The sequence below is a fragment of the Elgaria multicarinata genome, chromosome 17 (assembly GCF_023053635.1).
Source record: "Elgaria multicarinata webbii isolate HBS135686 ecotype San Diego chromosome 17, rElgMul1.1.pri, whole genome shotgun sequence".
Lineage (NCBI taxonomy): Eukaryota > Metazoa > Chordata > Lepidosauria > Squamata > Anguidae > Elgaria > Elgaria multicarinata.
In genome coordinates, this window is record NC_086187.1 from 212,533 (window position 1) to 237,597 (window position 25,065).

Consider the following 25,065-nt stretch of genomic DNA (forward strand, 5'->3'; position numbering starts at 1 on the left):
ATCTCTCACAACAAGTGCTTTAAACCTTCCTTTCTATTGCAACTCAAAGGATCCATGGCTAGGATTATGGCTCATGGGTCAGTGGGGGGTGAGGGTGGGGTGGGGTAGAAGGCCCCCTTCACCCCCCTGTGGTTGCCCATGGTGGTCACTGCCTATATCAAAATCCCATCCAGTCCAGAGCCGGATTCTCCACAATGCCGGAGTTCTAGCAGCCGTGGTGACGCAGGATTCCAACCCCGGGAGACCGTTGGTGTCTTGAGAGAGTGTGGAGGATTAGTGTGGGAGTGTGGCGGATTGGTGTGGGAGTGTGGCTGTTTATAGTGTTTCTAGTGCTACCAGCATTTATTGTTCATTTTTCTTTGTAATTTTAAAGTTAAAGTTTAATATTTTGATAGGTTATTAGTTGCAAACTTAATTGTTTAATAGTTTAGCCTTCCCTTCCCTCCCCTCCCTTCCCCCCATCCCAGAGAGCCGACCCCCTTCCCCCTCCCCACACCGTCTTCCACCCACCGCTGCTCACGATGAGCATCATCAACCCAACGTGGCGCAAGGTAAGAAGGGTTCCATCTTGGTGGTTTAAATTTTTTATTTTTTCCCATCAGCAGCTAAACAAACATCCCACATGGTACATACAAACAAGGGTATACATATAACCACTACAATTACACTCAAAACACTTAAGGGTGAGGTTAAAGTATATTTTTCTTTTGCCCTCTTCATGCCAAAAATGCTGATTAATTTCTTCATCACCCTTTATATATCCAATTCAATTTTTCTTATGATCTTATAATTTATTAAAATCTCCTACATTGGATTCACAGAGTTATGCTTCTTTCCTCCCTTTCCCCACATCGCTGTAAGTTTTTCCATCTCTGCAAGTTCCAACATCTTCAACATCAATGCATTCATTTTTGGTGTTATTTCATTTTTCCAGTTCTGTGCGAATAGCAATCTTGCTGCCGTCACCCAATACGAAAACAACATTCCCCCCTTCTCTTTTATTTGTTTGTCCATTACTGCAAGTAAGAAAGCTTCTGGTTTCATTTCTTTAATGTTTTTTGGATTAAGGAGGGATTTGAGTCCAAAAGGTCTTGGCTTTTTTACAAGTCCACCAAAGACGATAAAAGGTTCCTTCTTCTTTTTTACATTTCCAACATTTACTTGAAGCCCCTTTAAACATTTTAGCTAATTTTACAGGTGACATATACGATCTGTACATCATCTTATACAAATTCTCTTGAAGATTTGCACATTGTGTAAATTTTAAACCCTTTCCCCACATATTTTCCCATTCTTCCATTAAGATATTATGCCCAATATTTTGTGCCCGTTTTGTCATACAATCTTTTACTTGTTCATCTTCTGTCTCACATCTTAACAACAATTTAGGGTCCCATCTTGGGAAGTGTCAGCTGGTGACTCTGGAGAGAGAGGGCCAGCGGGGAATCGGGGGCTTTGCTTCTCCCACAGGCACTGGAGGAGATTTCATGGGTTAGGGGGTTCTGCCACAAGTGAAGTCAAAATTGGGGCAGCTTTGCAGGGGGGAAGGCAGGGCACGTCCTGGGGCAAGAGGGAAGAGCCCTATTTCGATGACACCTCTTTCATGCCAGAAGTTAATCGCATGCACCTGGCCGCAGCTCTTTTGCCATCGCTCATATAAAATCACCAAACTTATCTTCATTTTCTGCAGGAGAGAACGAAGAAATGTACTAAAAGTGTGCATAATTCTGGACTGCCTTTTTCAAACCACTTTTTCTTTTTGTGGGGATTTGCACCAAATCACACTTGCACAAATAGGCATCACTAATGCACTTTATTAGATCTATGCTAACGGGCATTAGTGTAAATGGGATGAAATTCTTGGACTTCCTTAAAAAAAGTATTGATTTTTTCAATGAGTGGATGATGGAACGAAAGACACCTGACAACATGCAAAACACAGGCAGAAAGACTGAACGAAATGCGTACACCCTGGGCCCAGCAAGTGCAGCCTGAATTACAGGAGTCAGAAGCGCTGCCAAGCCCTCTGTGGTCCACTGGAAACAGGCCAGTCTCCCCCAGGTAGACCACGCTCTGCCTCCCCCCCCCTGTCTTTTCTCAATGCCACAAGTGGGCTGACTTGCGTGATCCACGCTCTTTTCTTTTTTAAAAATGGAATTCCACTTTCACAGAAGTGTGTTTTACACAGATAAAGCTGAAGGCATCTGCCTGATCTCTGAAGCGCTACCCTAATCTGTTAGGCGATGCTGAGTGTGTTGTCTCCCTTCTGCCCGCCCTGGATCTCCCCTAAAACGTCGACACGTTCTCAGTCATCCTGGATTGGATCCGCCAGTTGTTGACCTGTTGTCCATCTTTCTCTTGCAGGACCTGGGTGTGACCAGCTACCCAGCAAGGCGGCTGCTGTGGGATTTCATGGTGGCGCAAGAACATCAGTTGCGTGTAAGTCTCCCAAAGCGCTGAACTTTCCTGTAGAGGTGGGAGGAAAAGTCAGGTAGGAAGTCCCAATTCCCAGACCTAGGAAGATGCCCTTACCTTACATGCAACAGGCCATAAAAACAACTAGTCGGTAGGTACATATTCAAAATGAATCTCAGCGGCCCCCCTCAGGAATGGGACCTTCGATGCCTGGAGGAGCCAGGGGAGCAGCTCCAGCCCATTAACTGAACCCATGTCCATAGGTGAGATTCCCTTTTCAGTGCATTTACAAACTTATCCCACGACTGAAAATTCCAAATGTGGACAGGTATAATCTAATGTTTCTGTATCTTTAATAGGTGCATCCCATAGTTGTGGGATAAGTTTGTAAATGCGCCGAGAAGGGAATTTCACCAATGTATGGTAGCAAACATGTATTACCCCCAGCGCAACAGATGAAGGATAAATGAGGGATGAGGAGGAAAGCCTAACACAGAATTTAGGAAAGGCCTACGTTTCCCCACCCCCAACATCTGCAAAGAGCAACTGAGTATTCATTGACAAAAAACATCAGTTTCAAAGTTCAACAGCTTGGGAGACAGAGTGTGCGCCTCCTTAAGCACTACACACACACACACACAAAAGCACACACTTTTGAGAAAACACAGGCAAAAGCTGCAGCAGGAGAATTGTCGTTTTGTTTAGTTACAAAGTATCTTTGCGGGGGTTGATCCAGGCATGGTGAACACAGCTAGGGTCACCATATGGAAAGGAGGACAGGGCTCCTGCATCTTTAATAGTTGTATTGAAAAGGAAATTTCAGCACATGTCGTTTGTATGCGTGCAGCCACTGGTGGAATTCCCTCTTCATCACAACAGTTACAGCTGCAGGAGCGCTGTCCTCCTTTGTGTCTGGTCACTCTAGTATAGCGCCTGCAGCTTTAACTGTTGTGATGAAGAGGGAATTCCACCAGTGGCTGCATGCATACACAGGGCATGTGCTGAAATTCCCTTTTCTATGGAACTGTTAAAGGTACAGGAGCCCTGTCCTCCTTTCCATATGGTCACCCTAACACAGCATTCAGAGTGGGAATTTGACTTGCCTTCTTGTGCGATTGTGCTATCGGCGTTTTGTCCACTCACACCCCCTTTTTTGCTTGTCTTTGTGTTTCAGTGTTTGCAAATTGTAAGTGCTAATTGTTTTAGCATCTTAGTTCTCCAAAATCATGTTTCCAGTTTCCTTTTCTTTGCATTTGGACGTATACTTTGCCTAGCCATGGTGAAGAAGTACTATTTGGTTAACTTTAAGATGACACCTTGGTTTGTTGCTTTTTATTAAATTGTATAAAGAAACAGTTTTCTAAGTGTCCACCCTCCACCTCTGCTTCTCGGGCGTGAAAAACGTCCGTAAGAAACTGTTAAAGGTACAGGAGCCCTGTCCTCCTTTTATATAGTCACCCTAGCCATATGGAACGGAGGACAGCGCTCCTGTATCTTTAACAGATGCATAGAAAAGGGAATTTCAGCAGGTGTCATTTGTTTATATGTAGAACCTGGTGAAATTCCCTCTTCATCACAACAGTTAAAGCTGCAGGAGCTATACTACAGTGACCACATTTTAAAGAGGGCAGGGCTCTGGTCATCCTTTACAAAAAGTCATGAAATTCAAAAAACAAAAACCAAGCCCCCACCCCAGCCCACCCCACTTACCTGCTCCGTCGTCGCTGGGCCCGGGCTTGGATCGAGCGCCCTGGTCCGCCCGGAAGCAAGTCCGCACCTGCAGCCTTGCTTCTGGGTGGACTCGGGGGCTCGATTCAAGCACAGGCCAGGCCTTGACGGAGAAGGAAAGTGGTGGGGTGCGGGGGGGGGGGGCTTGCCTGGAGCTGCCACACTTTGTGCAGTGGTGGCGGCAGGTCCAGGAAAGGGGCCAGGTGGGGAAGGGGGTTTTTTATCTGCTCCGTCGTCGCCTGGCCCAGGCTTGAATAGAGCCCCTGGGTCCACCCAGAAGCAAGGCTGCAGGTGTGGCCTTGCTTCCGGGTGCACCAGGGCGCTCGGTTCAAGCCCGGGCCCAGCGACAACAGAGCAGGTAAGTGGGGTGGGGTAGGGGGGGGCTTGCCTGGAGCCGCCGCCCTACGTTCCCCATCCTGCTGTCCCAGCATTCCTGACCATAGGACATACTGACTTGCAATGATGGATCGTCGTAGTCCAACACCTTTGGAGGGCACCAGGTTGGGGAAGGGCTGCTCTAAACAAAAAAAGAAGTAGGTGGCTCTAAGTTGTTCGTCATCAGTTTTCCACAACCCCACAGTCACAACCCCACTGACCTGTCACTTTTTGTTTGATTGGAGGTACCCCTCCTATTACTACTTGTGTGCTATCTATTGATGTGTTTGTATGTAAATGATTTTCTTTATATTACTCTGTGTATAATATTGTGTTTTAAGGGTTTTTGGTCTTTGTAAACCACCCACAGAGCCTAGGCTATTGGGGCAGTACAGAAATGGAATGAGAGAATGGGTGAATCAGTGAATATCAAGGGAGGGCCAAGTTAACCTCCTCACTCAGGGGAGAACCGAACTGGGCGACCACAGGCCAGGCTAAGCTAGCTGACTTGGTTAGGCTCTCGCAGCATGACCTACATCACACAGTTGTAAGATATTCACACTTTTAAGGATGAATTGCGGCGGGGAACAGAACCATGGAAGCCCTATTGATCCTCTTCAAGAAAATGTGGGATATCGGTAAATAAATGTCTGCGGTTTTGTCATTCTTTCTGAAGCAGTATGCAGGTTAAATTCATGGTGGATTTCTTTGCCAGGTACTCTTCTCCCTTTCCCTCAGACACTGACATGGTTTGTGTGTTTTTCCTTCACAGAATCCCCATCAGAATCGCCTCACCACAGCAGCAGGCAAGGTTAGTGCCTCTTCCGTCTTCCCTGTTTTGCTGCCAAAGGCTGTTAATGGGAGGACGGCATGGGTTGCGGTTTAAACTTCCTTGGGGACCAGTAAGAATGGAAAGAGAGAACTCCAGGGCTCTTCTTCCAAAGCCTTTTGTGGGGGTGATCAGGTTTCTTTGTGGGATTGAGAGCATTGCAACATGAGGCTTTTCTTGTGCGCTCTCGATTGGTTACTCAGTTGGTGGTCAAGCCCTTTGGGGACTGGACATGTTGGTGGTCACACCCTCTTGGGCCGGCCATTTGTCCTCCTCTTTGGTTTCCAAAATATGGCCCCCCTATTATTAAGTGACCCCAAAGTTCAACTCCTCACTCAGGGGAGAATGTAACTGGGGGATCATGGGCGAGACGAAACTACTTCACAGGTTTAGGCTCAATGAGCAGACCCTACCCCACAGTTGTAACTTACTCACACATTTTAAAGGTAAAATGGGCTGAGGAGAGGAAAGAAAACTGTGGAAGCTCTATTAAACTCCTTCAAGACAACTTTGCCTATAATAAATAAATACCACCTGACACATTTGTCACAGTTATCATCAGACCTTGCCATTGTTTGTTTATTTTTGCTTCACAGAACGCATGCCTGGCCAAAGGCCAGCCAACCCCTGTGGTAGTCAAAGTAAGTGTGGCGTCTCCCTGTTCCATGTCTTGCTGCCCTGTGGGGATAGTGGGAAGACAGCCTGATGCACCCAGTTTATACATTTATATAGTTACGGCTTTACAAATTCTAAATTTAGCAGAAGGGTATGGTTCAATAAGCTCTGTCTCCTCCTCCCCATTGATATCAGGTTTCACTGGAACCATAAACGTTGCCTCCTTCCTCTTTCTCATTTGGGGGCTCCGTTCCACTGCTGATCTCTTTGGAAGATCTGGGTCAGTCACTACCTCTCAGCCTAACCTTCCTCACAGGATTGATGTGGGGGTAATGGGGAGGAAAGGCAGAACATCAATGTCATTATATATGTGTGTGTATATATATGTCTGTGTGTGTGTATACACCAGAAAAGCAGAACGACATCAAGAATGTGTGGTAGGTGCAACTTGCGCTCAATCTCAGTAAGTTCACCCTGAGGTTTGGCAGCGCTGGTGGCCCTCAGGGCTGTTGTTCCCTAACCTTGACGTACAAACAAAGGGTGGGTTGAGAAGAAGACACTACCGGAAGAAATTCGAGCAAAGCAGAGCCTCCCACTGACTGAACCTTTTTGTCGCCTGCTCAGGAACCCATGATACCATCCAAAGAACTGTCCCACCAAATAGCTGCAGCCCTGGAAGCCTTAGAAGTAAGTCTTCTTCAGGTCTAACGTTCCTGATGGAGGGTGGAGCGAGGAGCCAGGGAAGGAACAAGGAACGAGGCCGTGAATGTGGCCTCTGTTGTGCCAAGAGCATCCAAGAGATGCTTCCTTTTCCTCGGGGGCATTTCCCAACATGTGCACCTGAATGCAAAGTGAATTCAGCGTAGATTTCATAAAAGTTTGATCTTCTGCCTCCCCTTCAGACACCCTTTTATGGCTCTTTTTGTTTCACAGAAACATGTGGTTTCAAGGTGGCAAAGTCTGCTCGCGGCTGTGGGAAAAGAGGTCAGTGGCCGTTCTGTGTTGTCTGTTTTGCTGCCCGGTGGTGTTATTGGGAGGAGATGGTGAGCTGGGATTTAGATGTCCCTGGGCCCCTGAAAGGATATTGTTGGAAATTCGCAGCGTGTTACGCCTTGCGCTCTTCTTTCGTTTTTGTGGCGTATTGGTGAGATTAATACGGTAAGTGGCTGGATGAGGGTGAACAAGCTGAGGTTGAACCCAGGGGAGATGGAGGTGCTGTTGACTGTTGTCTCATCCTTCCCATTGATCTGTTGACTGAGTGATCTGTTGACTGAATTTTTCCAGGAAACATCTGTACCGAGCAGTGCCTGGGAAGAGGCAGTCGCAGAGGCGTTGAAAGCCCTGGACGTAAGTCTCCTACAGATCTGACATTGCTGGTGGATGGCGGAGGGAGGGAGTCAGCGAAGGAGCAAGACCATGGTTGGGGACATTCTAGTGTAGGTTGTTACGGGTGCCTGACTGGGTCCAGGAGTCCAGAGGACTCTCCACTGCCTCTCCACCCACTGGGCCCAGCGTCTTTGGGTGCAACCAGGTCACTAAGAAGCTCACGCAGTGGCATGAGCAGGGGCGGGATTGGTGGTGGCGTGGCAGCTGACTAAGGCAGAGGCGGGCAAGTCTCTCCAGTCATATTCTAGCGCCAGCAGCATCCAAGAGATCCTCCCCCCCCCCCCACGAGGGACTTTTCCTGAAGATCTACATCAAAATGGGTGGTGAATTCACGGTGGATGTCCTAAATCCCTTTGGATTTAATTATTTCTCTTTTTTGCTTCACAGACTCGCTGGGCTTCCTTAGGAGAGGCTTGGGCCACGGAGGTGACTAGGGAGGTCAGTGGCTCTTCTCTTCTGTCTGTTTTGCTAAAGACAGGAGACAATATATTAATTTCTTATTCATTATGCAGAGTTTTATACTGCTTTCTAATAAAACTATCAAAGTACTTAACATAATAATAGATTTAGAGTAAACTATAATAAAATATTTATTTATTTATTGCATTTTATACTGCCCAATATTTGAAGCTCTCTGGATGGTTTAGAAAAATTAAAACCAAAAAAAGCATTCAAAATATAAAACAAACAATATAAAAGCATAGTATAAAATATAAAAACACAACCAGAGAAAACTGAGCAGCAATGCAGAAATTAATACAGATCTAAAATATAAATTCATAACAGGAAAGTTAAAATTAAGTTAATAGGCTGTTAAAATGCTGAGAGAATAAAAAGGTCTTCACCTGGTGTCTAAAAGAGTACAGTGTAGGTGCCAGGCGAACCTCTTTAGGGAGCTCATTCCTCAGCCAGGGTGCCACAGCACAGAAGGCCCTGCTCCTCCTGGTAGCCACCTGCCTCACTTCCTTTGGCAGGGGCTCACGGAGAAGGACCCCTGAGGACGATCTTAGTATTGTGGCAGGTACATCTGGGAGGAGGCGTTCCTTCAGACAGCTTGGACCCAAGCTGTTAAGGGCTATGAACGTTAATACCAGCACTTTGAACTGGGCCTGGACCTAGCAGCTGGAAAAGGACTGGCGTGATGTGGTCTCGTTGGCCAGTCCCTGTTAGCAAAGCTGCTGCCCCGTTTTAAACCAGCTGAAGTTTCTGGACACTTTTCAAAGGCAGCCCCATATATAACACAGATCAGAGGTTATCAGAGCATGGATAACTGTAGCAAGACTATCTCTGTCGAGATGAGGACGCAGTTGGTATATCAGCCTAAGCTGATAAAAGATGCTCCTTGCCACTGAGTTCACCTGTGCCTCAAGTGATAGTTTTGGATCCAAGAGCACCCCCAAACTAGGAACCCAATCCATTAGGGGGGAGTGCAACCCCCTCCAGAACAGAGTGAACACCACCTAGCCGAACAGGTGAACCACCTGCTAACAGTACCTCTGTCTTGTCTGGATTGAGTCTCAGTTTCTTGGCCCTCCTCCAGTCCATTACCGTTCTCAGGCACTGATTCAGAACAGCCACTTCCACCACCTTCTGGAATTGGCCCTCCAAGTAGGAGCAGAGCCACTGCAACACAGTGCCTCCAACTCCCAGCCCAGGCAACCTATCCAGAAGGATACCAAGGTCGATGGTATCAAAGGCCCCTGAAAGGTCCAAGAGAATCAACAGGGTCGCACTCCCCCTGTCCCTCTCCCGGCAAAGGTCATCCCACAGGGCGACCAAGGCAGTTTCCGTTCCAAAATCATAACTGAACAATCAACCTCTAACTGCCTGTGGTTATTTATTTATTTATTTATTTATTTATTTATTTATTTATTTATTTAAAACAATTCTATCCCGCCCTATATCATTAATATCTCAGAGCAGCGTACAGCTAAAAACATACAGTATAAAAACAATAAATATGCACAGTTAAAAACAAATTAAACCATGGTTTAGACTTTGACTGCATTCTGACGTCACAATAACCCACCATGGGTTATTTAAGAGAGTGGATTGATTAACCCTTCGTGGGTTATCGTGTCATCTGTCAGGAGCTTTTTTAGCCCACGATGGCTTATTTGGCCCAAATAATACAACATCAGTTATCGTGTCATGGGGTGGTCACAGTGGGCTACCTTGGGTCGCACTCCGGGTTGTCTGGGAAGAGCGGCCAAAACCGCTCCCACCACTCTCCTCCAGCCGGCAGATCTCTGTTTCCAGGACCCTGTCCCCTCCCCCGACGTTGGCCCTGTGCAACCCCCCCAGGTGTCAAACACCATCTTGGTGGGGAGGCAGCAGCTGCCTGGGGCTGCGATTCGCCCGGTGTGCATCCCTGCCAGTGGATGCTGCGCCTGAAGTTTTGTCCCGCTCCTGCAAGCGTCCCTGGAGTTATAGCCGCCCCCCTTTTTGTGATTTCACTTGCGTGGCTTTGTCAGCATGCAGGATGTTCAATGGGCCTGCTGGGCATCTCTCCTCAGGGAGACGGACTAGGAAGCTGGATTCCCATCCTGCAACCTTCCAAGGGTTTCTTTCAGTGCTCCTCTTCACAATCTTCCTCCGCCCTTCTCTGCCCGCTCCTCCACGTTCTCCGCTATTTTTGAGGCCAAGGCTGCCCCTCCTGCTCATTTCATGCTCTCCACCTTTCCCAGTCCAGCCCTGCTTGATTTCAACCAGCTAGCCTGGGCAGGGAGCCAGGCAGCCTCTCTCCCCCTCTCTCAGGCTCCTCACAGCAAGCACAGATAAGACGTATCGAACCCAGCAAGGTGACAGAGTTGGCCCTCTCCTGAACATCAGGGAAGCATCATGTGATGCAGCCTTCGCCAGGCGGCTGGGGCATGGATTCGGACATCACCAGAACCCAACATGGGTTATTTAAGAGAGGGGGTTAAATAATAATGATAATAATATTAATAATAATTTAATAATATATTTATTTCTTACTAGGGATGTGCTCCGCTCCGATTAGGAGCGTAGAAGCAGTAGCGGATTGGCCTGCTCCGCCTTACCCAGAGGCGGAGTAGGAGCGGACCGCGGACCCCCTAGAAGCAAGGCGAAGAGAAGCGACCATTTTTCGGAGCTCCGAGTTCAGGCGGAGCGCTCCGGTCGCCATCTTGAAAACATTTCGCCATAGGATTGCATTGCGGCAAATAATCGCGCATAACTACGTTGTTTTTGAAGCTATCATTCTGGAAATTCTTGTGCACAGAGAGTCGTGGATGGGGGTCATTTTGAGACCACTCTCAACTTTCTGCGTTGTCTGGGTCGCGGGCTATATTTTTGTGAAAATCGGGTCAACCGCGCGGCTCAAACTGCGTTTTCGGCTTTTCGCCCATAGGATTGCATTGAGGGAAAGAATCGGGGATAACTGGGGGGCGGTTTAAGCTATTGTTCTGAAAATTCTTGTGCACAGAGAGTCGTGGATGGGGGTCATTTTGAGACCACTCTCAACTTTCTGCATCGTACGGGTCGCGGGCTAGACGTTTTTAAAAAATCGGCGGGAAAAATACCTTTTTCAAAGGGCTGAGGGGCAGAGTCAGCTCCCGGTCATGATGATCCCAAAGTTGGAGGAGGGTATAGGCAAAACAGGTAACTTGGGATTCTGGGAAACTTCTCTTTCTTCATCTGAACGGGCTTTTCCCCGTGTTTTTTAACACTGTAGCCCCACCAAATGCACAAACACAACCTGAAATCATATACTAAGCCAAGAATAAGAGATAGAAACACAGCACTGCTCCCCACCCTAACCTTGGGGAACAACTGAATCGATGTGGTGCAAGGGGATGAGCTCCCCTAGGGCATCTCATCGTGGACGTGCCCCCACTCTCTCCTGCACTGGAAGGCCATTAGAGCCTTCCAAAGAGAGTAAAACGGTGGAGCAATGCCTCTCATGAGTTGAAGTGAATGGTCACTTTTCAGTGGTGGAGCAATGCCTGTTCTGAGTCGAAGTGAGCGTTTTACTTCTTCTCAGAGCTGTGGCTGTCAGTGTCTTGAACTGGCAGCTACTTCCCCCTCCCCCGGGCACGTCCCCCTATTGCTGGTAAAAGACAGATATAGCCTTTTAAAAAAAGTTCTTCTTGTTGTTTATTGAGCAACACTGCTGCTTTTAATTCCACCCCTCCTTTGTTTATTGATTGATTTATTCCATTTTATATGCATTACTGGCTTATCCTTGGCTCACTTCCTTATGCCCCCAGAAATGCCAGCTGCATGCCTGCCTGCCTTCCCTCCCTCCTCCCCTGCCCACCTCGCAGGGATGGTGTGTGTGGGGTGCCCGATTTTCAAAAATTCGCCAAAAATCAGGGGATGATGGGATTGCTTTGAAACTTGGCATGCGTGTGTATATCCCCATGAGGTGTCATGGTGCCAAACATGAGGTTTCTAACTTGAACAGAAAAAAAGTTGTATAATTTTTTAGCTTTCAATGCAAGCCTATGGGGGGGGGAAAACGGAGCTCCGGATCTGGATCCGGAGCTCCGAGCGGAGCGGAGCGGAAGTGGGCGGAGCGGGGGCGGGGCGGAGCGGCCCGATCCGGAAAATGGCGGATCTGCAAGTGAAGCGGAGCGGGGGGTCTGTGCACACCCCTATTTCTTACCCACCCCTCCATTTTGATCGAGGCAGGGAACAACAATAAACGATAAAATACATAATACTCCATTAAAACATAATTTACATTCTTAAAAACATCCTAAAAAACATCGTGCAAACGTTTTAGAAATATCTTAAAATTCCATTCGATAATAATAATAATTCACTGAATTGTTCCAGGAAACATCTGTACCGTGGAATGCCTGGGCCCAGGCAGTGAATGCAGCCCTCCTAACTTTGGAAGTAAGTCTTCTCCAGAGCGAACATGGCTGGTGGATGGTGGAGGGCGGGAGTCAGCGAAGGAGCAAGGCCATGAATGGGGCATGGTAGCATAGGATGTTCTACTTCTGGGGGTGCAACCAGGATCACTGTCTGACAATGTGGGATGAGGGGAATATGTACTCCGGCGTAAGCTGCCTGATATCTGGGTGTTTCCTCCCCTCTCCCTGGTCAAAATGGTTCAGAAAGAAGCTGAGGTAATCCTGGGGTAAATAATAGATTCATAAAAATAGCTTGATGAATGTGTTGGCCAATCAGAATTCCCTGACTTTCCCAAGGGCAGCCCCTCAGGGCAGCCCTCAAGCCAAAGGAACGTAAACGTAGGGGAGCTTGAGTGGTGAAAGGGGGAAGTTATCAATTACGCTATAGCCCAAAATAGAGTTTATGTACTGGTATTTTCACAGGAGTCAGAAACATCATCCGCAACTTCACCTTCTCCTCCACCTCCTGCAACAGCATCTGCTACACCTCCTACAACAACAACAGGGCAACCATCTTCACAGGTAAGATCACCTTCTCCGCCCTCTCCTTTTCCTCCTCCATCATCCACAGCATCTTGAAATGAGAGGCAACAGTGGTTCTGCAGTCAACCCATTGACTCCATTTTGACTGGGAAGCAGGGCCATTCCACCAGCCCTGCTGAAAGACCGGTCCTTCCCTGCACAGTAGAAAGGGAGGTAAAAAGATGGGAAATAGCATGTAGGGATAGTCCAAGGGAATGCAGACCACCCGCCTGATGGCATTCTTTCCTTCTATTTAGGCCGAAGGGAACCTCCCCCCAAGCAGAAAGCGGGCATGGAGGAAGAGGAATGCAGCTCCATTGGAGCCGTCAGAGGAAGAGGTAAGGCAATCCATTACACTGCACTCTCTGCTCACAGAGCTATTTGGCTCTTTAAAAACTCACCACATGAGTTGGTGGAAGCCCCTGAGGATGACCCTGGGACCCCAGTAGAACTGGCTGTCATTTCAGGGGATGGGGGAGGGAAACTCACAGTGTGGTGTCCTTCTGCGAGAGCTTGTGTTGGTCACTGCCTGTAGAGCCACTGCGACAAAGTGCGTCAAGGGGTTTTGAAGGGACAAGATGCAATGCTGCTGCCCTTTTCAGCAGCCACCCAGCTTCTCCCACAAAATTGAAAAACACATGGAGGCTGAAATTGTGTTGTCCCTTGGGAAGGGGGATTGTTGGCCCCTCAGCCTCCTCTCCCACGGGGGTCCCTAAGAGTCAGAAAACCACGGAGGCCCTCATCAGCCATTACAAACGTCTCTCTCTCTCTCTCACTCACTTTCAGATTAGGAAGCCAAAAAATGAAGGGCCCGAAAGGAAAAGGTTTGGAATTTTCTTTTGCTTTGATGTTTCAGAAATGCTGGTGGGAAATGTGACATTGGGGATGGGGTTTTGTGGTGTGGCACCATGCCCTGGTCATGCATAGAGATGAGTAGGAACTAGGGCTGTGCTCCACTCCGATTCGGATCGTGAATCCGGGGCATAGCGACCCGATCCGTCTTCACCAAAGGCGGATTCGAATCGGGTCAGGGGGAGCTGTGGATGGAGGTGAAACGGTTCACCTCCATCTGGAGCTCCAAACGCAGGTAAGTAAGGGGGAGGGGGGCTCACCTGGCGGCGGCACCGCTGCCACACCCCATAGAAACCACTTGGACTCATTCCTCTAATGTCTCTGTTTTTGCAGGATGAGAATGGAAAGATACTGGTTCTGGTAGTGCTCCTGCCCCCTTTTCCTTCCTTCCTCCCTTTTCCCCTCTCTCTCTCTCTCTCTCTCTCTCTCTCATTTTTCTTTCCTTCTTTTTCATCTCTCTCTTTCTCATTCCCTTTTTCCTTTTTTTTCCTTTTTTAATGAAAAACATTTACAACCTATACAGCATGCATCGCCTGGGAGGGCTGAACCTACCAGAGTCCGGGGTCAGTGGGCACTCGTGTCCTCCCTGCTGCCGCTGCGATCACCCACGCGCAAGCGTAATCGTCCACTCCCTGATGTGGTCCAGGATACTCTGGTCCCTGGAGGGGTCCTCATGTGTTCCACGGGCACCACGCAGATGCCTGCTTCGGCTTTTGGGAGATGCAGTCGGCTGTGGGGCGCCTGCAGAACACACGAGAACTCCTCCAGGAACTGGAGTGTTCTGGACCACGTCAGGGAGTGGGCGATCACGCTTGTGAGTGGGCGGTTGCAGTGGCAGCAGGGAGGACGTGAGTGCCCACTGATCCTGGGCTCTGATAGGCTCAGCTCTCCCAGGCAATGCATGCTGGGAGTTTTATTTATTTATTTTATTTATTTATTTCATTTATTACATTTATATCCTGCCCCATAGCCGAAGCTCTCTGGGCGATATATTATTATTATTATTTATTTATTTATTTATTTATTTATATAGCACCATCAATGTACATGGTGCTGTACAGAGTACAAAATATCTGTACAGATATACAAAAGTCGTAGGCTGTTTCTTCTTTACAGCCTAGAGCTGTGCATTAAAAAGGTGGTTTTCCATCATAAAATGGCAGATCCCTTACGAAATGACCATCGTAATTTGGATTTCAAATTCTGAGGCCCGAGGCTTGCACAGACCTAGTTGTAACTAGGACAGTGTCTCTTTTAAAATTCGGAGGTTTTGCCTCACATTTGTCAAGGCAGAAATTAAACTGAACCAAAGTGCACTCCTCTCCCTTTAGTTTCTACTATCAGCATATAGACAAACCGAAAATGAAGATACAGAAAATCAATTGATATCTTGAGTATACTGAACTAGTTTCCAGATACATTGGTCTTAACCCACAAGGTCCTTTGTATTGACAAGTTCAGCCTCTCCCTGGCCTTGGGATGTCACCTTCAATGGCGCAGGGTAACTGCCCGTTCTCCTGGCTCACCCAATGGGTGTCACTGGATGTTCTAGCTCTGAAGTTACTTCATCAGGAGAGACGCCGAAAGCAGTGGCATGATCTGAAGCAGGGATTGTGGTCCTTTCAGTCTCTCCGGAATAACTGGCATTATTCATGTTTGCCCAGTTAAGGTTCAGCAGCCTTATCCAGTCCTGGCCCATTAGACTAGGTCCTTTCCCTTTCCCTGCAACTAAGGGCAATTGTAAGGTCTCATTCGCATATATCACCTCTATTTATTGATTTATTTATTACATTTGTATACTGCCCCACACCCGAAGCTGTCTGGGCGGTTCACAAAAGTTATAAACAGTAAACACTTAAAAAGGATACAAAATTTGAAAATCTTCAGAAACATAAAAACAGCAGTATAAAAACAACAGTATCTATTCAACATGGATACTGCCTCTCACTGGGGCATATTCACCAGTACATGTGTGTATCAACATTTTCTCTAGCCATGTCATACGTGGTGTACACCACATCTGTGCTCTCAGCATTCTCTCCTGCACCTGTAATGTGGTGTATCTGCTTGCTGTTGTGAGCTTCCTGGTCCTTTTTCTGTGTCCTTCTTGTACGAAACATTTTAGCGAAATGGCCTCGATTTAGGCACAACCAGCACTCACTATTCCTGTGGGGGCATGGGTGACCATCAGGTTTCCCTCCACATCGAAAACAGGGACTTCGGCTACCTTTGTGGATTCTGTCTTCCCCGGAGAGCCCTTTTCAGCCAACTTAGGCACAGTAGCAGAGACTATCTGAGCATCTCTGGGGTTGTAGAGACCCTCTGCAAATCGAAAGCCTTCTGAGTTGCCACCTCCACCTTGCACAATCTCCAGGGCTTTCTTGAAGTCTAAATTGGATTCTGCCAATAAAGGCCTCTGCATCCTGTCCTCATTGATGCCACAGACAGGGCATTCAAGGTATCTCCAAACTCATAATGCTCTGACAGGCGACACAGGTCTGCCACATAGTCTGCCACAGACATCCCAGGGGAGCGTGAGGGACTGTTAAACTGAAATCGCTGCACAATCTCTCTTTTTGTAATCATTTTTTATTATTATTTCATAAACACATGTAGCCTAAAAGTATTACATAAAGCTATAAAAAAGGGAGAAGAAAAGGGGGAGAGAGAAAGGAAAGGAAAACACACATCAAGGTTAAGGTATGTTTTCGGCTCTCTACACATCAAAAATGTGAATTATATGCTCTCTTTGTTCAATACATTTAACATAATAATCAAATTCTTTTCTTTCTTCTAAGTTAACTAAATCTCATACATTGAATCCACAGACAAATACGTTGTTTTTCTATGTCTCTTGCAGAAATCCTATCAGTGGTTTCCATTCCATTCCATTTGTGAACCGCCCAGAGAGCTTCGGCTATTGGGCGGTATAAAAATAAATAAATAAATTCTGATATAAATGTGGCGGTTGATTGATCCTTCATTATCGCTGTTAGTTTTGCTGTTTCTGCCAACTCGAACATCTTCAATATGCGTTCTTGCATTGTTGGCGTTGTTTCATCTTCCCACTTCTGTGCATATAATAATCTCCCTGCCGTTGTCATATACAAAAGCAAAGTTCCCCCCTTCTCTTTCAGATGATTGTCCATTAGCCCCAATAGAAAGGCTTCTGGTTTCATTTGTATATTAGTCTTTAATATTTTCTGAATTAAAAGGTGTATTTGCATCCAGAATGCCTTAGCTTTTTTGCAGGTCCACCAAAGGTGATGGAAGGTTCCTTCTTCCTCACATTTCCAACATTTACCCTTATACATTTTGGCCAACTTCTTAGGTAACGTACTGTATGCCATCAATACAGCTTCTTATAAAGATTCTCTTTAACTCTTGAACGTAATGTAAATTTCAAACCCTTTCCCCACATATTCTCCCACTGTTCCACTGAAATGTTATATCCAAAATGTTAAGCCCATCTTATCATACCATCTTTTACCTGCTCATCCTCTGTTTCATGCCTTAATCAAAGATTATATACATCTTTGAAATCACATGCTCATCTTTTGTACACAGTGCCATTTCAAACTCAGATTTCGATTGCTCAAACCCACAATTCTTTTTATCTATTTTCAACCTTTCCATAATTTGTACATACAAAAACCATTGACATATATGACCTTCTTTCAACAACTCCTCCCTTGATTTGAATTTACATTCATCTTTTAACATTTCTAATACATCATTGTATGTTAACTATGTATGCATAGATGACCATTCCCTCCTATGAATAGCCTCCTGGGCAGATACCCAAAGTGGTATTTTCTGTCCGAACCTAGGTTTATATTTATTCCATCCTCTTAGGATAGCACGTCTAACATAATGATTATTAAATTCTATGTCAACTTTAGCTTTGTCATACCACAAATAGCCATGCCATCCATATCTCAATTCATGTCCTTCCAGTTCCAACAGTCTCCTATTTTTCAACAACATCCAATCTTCCATCCACACTAAGCAGCAGGCAGAGAAATATGCCTGGAGGTCTGGTAAACCTAGTCCTCCGCTTTCTTTGGCATCCTGCAATATTTTAATTTTAACTCTTGGTTTTTTGCTTGCCAGATAAATTTAGATACATATCTCTGCCACGGCTTAAATGATACGTCCGAGGTTACAATGGGTATTGTTTGAAACAAAAATAACATTCTCGGCAAATTCATTTAAATTGTTGCAATTCTCCCCAGAATAGACAGTTGGAGCTTTTTCCATCTTTTAAACTTCATTCCACACCTTAACATAGTTATGATGAAATAACATACGATTCATATTTGTTAGTACAATTCCCAAATATTTTACCTTCTTTTCAATTTGGAAGCCTATCTTTTCTATCAATTCTGATTGTTCTTGGGAGCTCATATTCTTTGTTAACAACTTTGTCTTTTGCTTGTTAACTTTGAAACCTGCTACTGCCCCAAACGCTTTCAATTTTCTCACCAAGATTTCAATGCCCTTTCAAGGACCTTCCAAGGCAAAAACCAAATCATCCGCAAATGCCCTCAGCTTGTATGACTCTTTTTTTCTCTTTATTCCTCTGATTCGCTCATCTTGTCTGAATATCGTGGTTCAGCAGTTCTAACTCCAAAATAAACAATAACGGGGACAGGGGACAACCCTGTCCCGTCCCCCTTTGTATTTCACAGGATTTGGTCACATTTCCATTGATAATTCCTTGCGCTTTCTGAGAGGTATCAATAGATTTCACCCATTTTATGAAGTTTACTCCAAAATCCAGTTCCTCTAGAGTTCTAAATAAAAAGGGCCAATTAAGATTATTAAGCGCTTTCTCTGCATCGAGAAAAATCAAAGCAGCCTGTTTCTCTGGGTGTTTTTCCAAATATTCCACAGCATCTATGACCGTTCTTACATTGTCTCTCAACTGCCTCTTAGGTAAGAAGCCACTTTGATCCTCATGTATGAATTCTTGTAGGACTTCCTTAACTCTTTCTGCCAAAATTGCCATAAATAGCTTATAATCATTATTTAGTAATGATATCGGCCTATAATTCTTGGTCAAGGTCAAGTCCTGTCCTTCTTTCTGTATAAGTGTTCTACAAGCCATCTTCCAAGTACCAGGTATCTCCCCACTATTCAAAATAGAGTTCATTGTAGACTGTAGTGGTTGTAGGAGATCATCCTCAAGGATCTTGTAGTATCAACCTGACAGTCCATCCGGTCCTAGGGATTTCCCCAACTAATCATTCTTTTCGCTGCCACCATCTCAGCTGTTGTTATGGGACCATTCATCATTAATAGTTCTTCCTTTTAAATTTTGGGTAATTTTTGTTTTTCAATGTATTTATCCATTAAATCTGTTGATATATCCTGTCTCTTATATAAATTTGAATAATATTGATGAAAGACGCTTTGTATGGCCGACCGTATCATCTCTGAATTCCGCTCCATTTTCCTTTATTTTAAATATTGTTCTCTGTTCTCTTTCTTTCTTCAATTTATAAGCCAGGCATTTTCCTGGCTTGTTTGCGGATTCAAAACTTCCTTGTTTCATATAACTTAACTTTTTTCCCATATCCCATATTGTTAACATTGATAATTGTTGTGGAAGCATTTTAATTTGTTGAAGTGCACTTGTCTTTCCAGACGTTTTCCTTAATTCTTCTTCTCTTTTTTTGATCTCATTCAGAATATTTTGTCTTTTCTCTTCCCTTTTTTCCTTAAGTTGACTATTTTGTTGATCAAAATGTCCTCTCGTATAGGCCTTACTTGCGTCCCAGACCATTTGGAGATCTGTTCCTTTGTTCAGATTCATTTCAAAATACTCTTTCAATTTTCTTTTACTGATGTCCACCATATCTTTATCTTGCAGCAAAGTTTCATTTAATCTCCATCTAAATGTTTTACCTTTTCTCCTCTAGACCATAGATATAAGATTGTGATCTGAGAAAGATTTAGGTAAGATTTCTATTTTGCCCACTTTTGTGAAAAATTCCTTAGTTTTCAAGGTCATATCTATTCTTGAGAAGGACTTGTGCCTTTCTGAAAAATAGGTCTACTCCTTTGAGTTGCCATTTCTGCATCTCCACAATCTCTGATGGCCTGGGGTTGCGATGATTTGAGACAATCCCAATCAATTCCTCAAATGATTTGTCACTGGGCTGATCAGGAGCTACTAAACTTCTTTTGAGTCCATATGTCTTTGCTCCACAAAGAGTCAGTCAAAAGGCACGCTTCTGGCTATCATCATCAAGGCCATGAGCAATGAAATACTGGGAATGTCTCTCTGCATAGTGTACCCAGGCCTCCTGGTCAGGATCAAACTCCTTCATAAATCCATAAACAGCCATCTTCAGCCACACTGTGTGAAGAATCAAAGGAGTGATGTATCCTGTTTATCCTTGTCACCAGTGTAATAGAGGTAGCTTACACCGGTAAAAAGAAAGAATAACTGGCTTACTTCTTCGTACATTGCCATTTGGAGTCCATCTCAAAACCACGCCCAGGAAATCAGGCTTGGAGGAAGCTTAGTTCCAACTACTCTAAGACAAACACTTTTGCTACATTGCCCCTAGGTGCCAACACATAACATATATTACAGTTTCCTTTAAGGTGCAAAGATCAATCTTTGGATAGAATTCAGGAACTGAGATGGCTCAGCTACTCCCTCCTTTCCCACATTCTTTCTTGCTGCAAAGAAAATAGTGTGATTTTGCTTTGATTTGCCCATCCATTGGGGGGGGGGATAGTCTCTGGAGAAGGTGTAAATCCCAGGGTCCTATATCCCCTTCCGGAGAGCACCATTTCGTAAAGTCTCTTCCAACGCCAGCAATTACAGATGAACGACACTTCTAGTCAGTACTCATGTCCTTGCAAGTTTATTCCCAAGTCCCCATAGATTAATTGGGGTTGTACCTTCTTAGTTATGACTTCTAGGCTACAAACAGCAACCACATTTTCTTTTCTTTTCTTTCCGCTCCCAGTCTCTTCTGTTGCTTTATTGATGACACTGTTTAATTGAAGAGTGTCATTTCCAAAGGACAGCGGAGTGTTGATCCGAATCCCACCAAGTCCCTTTCCAAGGGCCAGCAGAAGGAGAGCGCAGGTTAATGTGAGGTCCAGAAGGGAAGTTGCAGCTTCTCCTTCATCCGCTCCACATCTCAGGCAGCAGCGTCATTCACAGCAGCTGAGGCCTCAGCCTTGTTCTTGCTCTCCCTGTCTCTCTCCCTGTCCTGCCCTGTCCTTTCCATTACTACTTTTCCGAACAGCACAATAGCTGAAGCTGTTGAGCCATCGAAAACAACAAAGTCCTCTATGGTGAGGAGAGAGGATTTCAGCCATCAAAGGGATGAACCGAGAATACAAACGGAGCCAACCAAATGCTCCCAACCTTTCTTGCATGGTAAACATCGGTCTCACGCCTCTGACGGAGCAAAAACCGAGGCTGCTGCTATGGCGAAAAGAGGTGCAAAGCATGTAAATTCTACTGACTTGACTAACAACCCATTGCACTGAACAAGCTGCAGAGCAAGTTGAACCAAGGAGGACTCTTGCAAACTATTTTGAATCCGTGCACTGATCCTTTGGGCAGAAACCTTGGGATGGTGGAAGACCATGTGACATCCTCCCCTGCTTTGACTGTTCCCAATTGAAAGAGAACGTTTTCCAGGTGCTGAGAAACTCTCGAGGGCTGTGCTATCACGACACCGAGGTGCAAGTCTCTCAGAGATCAGAGGGAGAATAACCCGGAGTCATCCCAGACGTTGCACAAGCTAAGAACTAAAGGGAGTATATCATTAATAGAAGAGGTACACTTTGCATCCTTCTGAAAACCTGGAAGTGATTTCCCGAAATGAGAAAGGATTAGGCTCATTGAACTAAGCAAGTCAGAATAGGATCACTGCTGCCCTGAGAAAACCCCAAACCTTTCTATTCCTCCCAAGACACACACGAGAGGCCCCCAGTGTGTCACATAAGAAGCAGACAATGGATGTGCCCCCCCTCTACCGTGTAGCAGCATCTGGCTCCAAGAAAACAAGAGGGGTTTCTCTCATTCTGGGCAAGAGGGGCCCCTTCCCCCCTCTCCAAAGCCCACAGGTCCTCAAAAGGCACATTTCTCTGCTCACTGGGGCACGTGGGAAGGATATAGTTCTTCTTTGCTCTCTCTCCAGCCCAGACAAGGGCCAGTAGGACTTCCTGAGCAACACCCTGAACAAGCGGGATAAACCTAGGCAGGGTGCAGGGCTCCTTGGAGGGGATTTAAACAGAGTTCTGGTCGAGAAGGAAGACAGAGGGTCAGAGACTCTTCATTCTTCTCACCAAGTTAGAAGCTTCTCCATATATGGTGGAACTGCACCCAGAACTGGTTCCAGAATAGCCACATTCCTCTTCTTCTGGGCAACAGAGTCTAGCATCACCATCAGGTTTTTCTCCATCTCCCTCCTAAGCCCTTTCGTTGCATCTCATGGCTTGTTAGAGTGTATGCCTGAGGGCAGGGCCTGCCTTAATTTTAAGATCAGGAAGAGAGGTCCTTCTCATTTGCCCACCCGTGGGAGCAATGAGGTGGGTGTCTGGACTTCCACTCGAAAGACTAAGTCCCCAGCTGCCTTGGTTGAGGAGATGAACTGGATGGTCCTGCACTAGGAAGAGCAAATATATGTGGGTGTGTGGGTGCGTTAGGCCATTATGTGTTTGATTTGTAGTTTCACTGCTGATGTTTTGAAGTATTTTAGTGTTATCAGCTAGCCTAGGATGAATGTCCTTCAAGTTGTATTCAGCTCCTTAATTAGGAGTGTTCTAATTGTTTTAAGAATTTAATGGGAGCCTTAAGCAGTTATAAGTTGTGCCAGGAGCTGGAAAGTTTCTGTTCGGGCAGCATCCTGAGTTATTTTACTATTATTTGACATTTGTATGTGAGTGTGTCATTTCATATATCTACATTCTTAGCATATTTTACTTTTTACAATTGGTACATTACCTGTTTTATCTATAGATCTGTTTATTTATTCCCTTCTGGGACTACTGCAGTCCTTTGCCAAACGGAAAACAATCCTCCTTGGTGGAGCCGTTTATATACGTTTTATAAAATGTATCGTTCTGTAGGCTTCATGTATTACAGGAAGGATTGGCAAGAGCCTTGAATTGGGAAGTTGAAATTTAATTTATTTTAGAAAAACCTATTTTTGGATAACTTTTACTTGGATTTTAAGTAGGAATTTTTTAAAAATAATATTTTTAAATAGAATACTGCCTTTGTATTTACAGGTCTTAACGCTGCAGTAGGGCCTAGTGATACTTGTGTTGTCTGTATGGTTGATATATGTTTGTATAATTGTGAATGTTCATTTTACCACTGAAGAAGACCATAGGTCAAAACGCGTTTGGTATTAGTAAAGTGTTTGTAGGTAAAGCGAGGTTTTGAATACTACAATATTGTGTTTTTATTGGCCTGATATATACCATGTATTTGTTTCCATGGACTTGCGACTGGATCGGCTCTGTTAACTTGGAACCCCCCAACCTAGAACCTTTTCCAAACCAGTGCCAAAGTTTTGTGCCGTTTTGTGCTCCAAACCCCGAGTTTTGTGCCACAACACAACCGACAGCTCTGTTTTGATACTTCAAGCGGGGGCTCGTAGTTAACACACCAAAAAATGAACTTTCTCATAGAACCTATTTATTTATTTCATTTCTACACAGCTCAATAGCCAAAGTTCTCTGGGTGCTTCACAAAAATTGCAAGCCACAAGTAAAGCATAAATAAAAATATACTACACAATCATTAATGGCTCTAAGAGAGCTAGAAAACAGTTACAATAAGATACCAGACCCAATAAAACAACTGACAAATGCTCCATCACATGTTATCAGTTGCCTGTGGGTTTTTTCCTAATTCGATTAAGCATCGATTCCCTAGTAATTATATCAATCAACCTTTTTTTCCTTTTTCCTTTTTTTTTTTTTTGTATATTATACATATCCATATAATTGTCGGTTTGATATTTAGTGTTAGGGGATTGTTTGTATTCATTTTCTTTTCTGTAACACTTTAAATAAAATAAAATATTTTTTTTAAAAAATCTGGTGTCTGGAGGCTATCTAGAAAGAAAGGGGGGCAGGGTTCCCATGTCTGGAGGCTATCTAGAAAGAAAGGGGGCAGGGTTACCATGACTGGAGGCTATCTAGAAAGAAAGGGGGGCAGGGTTCCCATGTCTGGAGGCTATCTAGAAAGAAAGGGGGCAGGGTTACCATGTCTGGAGGCTATCTAGAAAGAAAGGGGGCAGGGTTCCCATGTCTGGAGGCTATCTAGAAAGAAAGGGGGCAGGGTTCCCATGTCTGGAGACTATCTAGAAAGAAAGGGGGCAGGGTTACCATGTCTGGAGGCTATCTAGAAAGAAAGGGGGCAGGGTTACCATGTCTGGAGGCTATCTAGAAAGAAAGGGGGGCAGGGTTACCATGTCTGGAGGCTATCTAGAAAGAAAGGGGGGCAGGGTTCCCATGCCTTTCATTGCTGTGTAGAATTTTACACTCCCAATTGCCCTTCACCATCACTGGGATAGAGACATCCAAGAGACTGAAACTGACTCATGTGCTCAGCGCATTGGCAATGTTATGCTCCTCTGCATGGAATCCGATCACAAGGAAACCTTTTTGTGTGGGGGGGGGGGGAGACCTCCCCTTCTGGGCACTAATGTACAAAACATCCCTTTACTGTTGGCTATTATAATCTAGTTAGTACAACACTTCCCTGGATGTGCTCCGGAACTCACTAAGCCCTTCACTACCGCTTTTGGGGTGGGTTTTTAATTACTATTTTATTTTACAAGGTATTTTGTTAAGGTCTGTGGTTTTTTGGCTTTGGGAAAGAAAAGCCAAAGTGCCTTCCTTGTTACTTTTCCCAAGGTCAGAGCTGAAGGAAGGGGCCCTTGGCAACAGGGCTCAGAAACTCCCCTAGCAGCTGGACAGACTCTGGTGGGTCAGGAGGTTCATCCTGACTGGTGGCAGTCTATCAGAAATTCTTTTCTGCTGGGGAACTTAGGTAAAGAAGGGGTCCACCGGGGGGGGGGGGGGAATCATCCCTCTCCCATCCAAACAGACGAAGACCATCAGAGCTCAAGTAGACCGAGTAAAGCTCCACCAAGACCAAAGCCCTCTTATACTCCTTCCTGCCAAGGAGGAGCCAATAGCAAACCTAAGAAGGCTCGGTCAATCCAGAGCCAGAAGGTTCTTCACCACCAGGATGCTGCAGTTATGTGGTTCACCACAAGCAAAAAAATGGTCAGTACAGTTCCTGGAAACCCTCTGAGCATATTCTCTGTTTTGGCATCTGCAAAAGAACCTCTCTGTGGCTGTCACAGAACCCCTGAATGTTGTAGAGATTTCAGGGACATATTCTAGGTGACATTGTCCACATAGGTCAGCACCCTCTCTGAACTGAGAGATGTCAAAGAGCAATAC

At 45.3% G+C, this 25,065-nt stretch overlaps 1 pseudogene; it reads left to right on the forward strand.

Moving 5' to 3' along the window:
* The first annotated feature begins 521 nt into the window (after positions 1–521).
* The window catches only part of LOC134410234 (spatacsin-like), a 40,553-nt pseudogene continuing 16,009 nt past the window's right edge, over positions 522–25,065 (forward strand).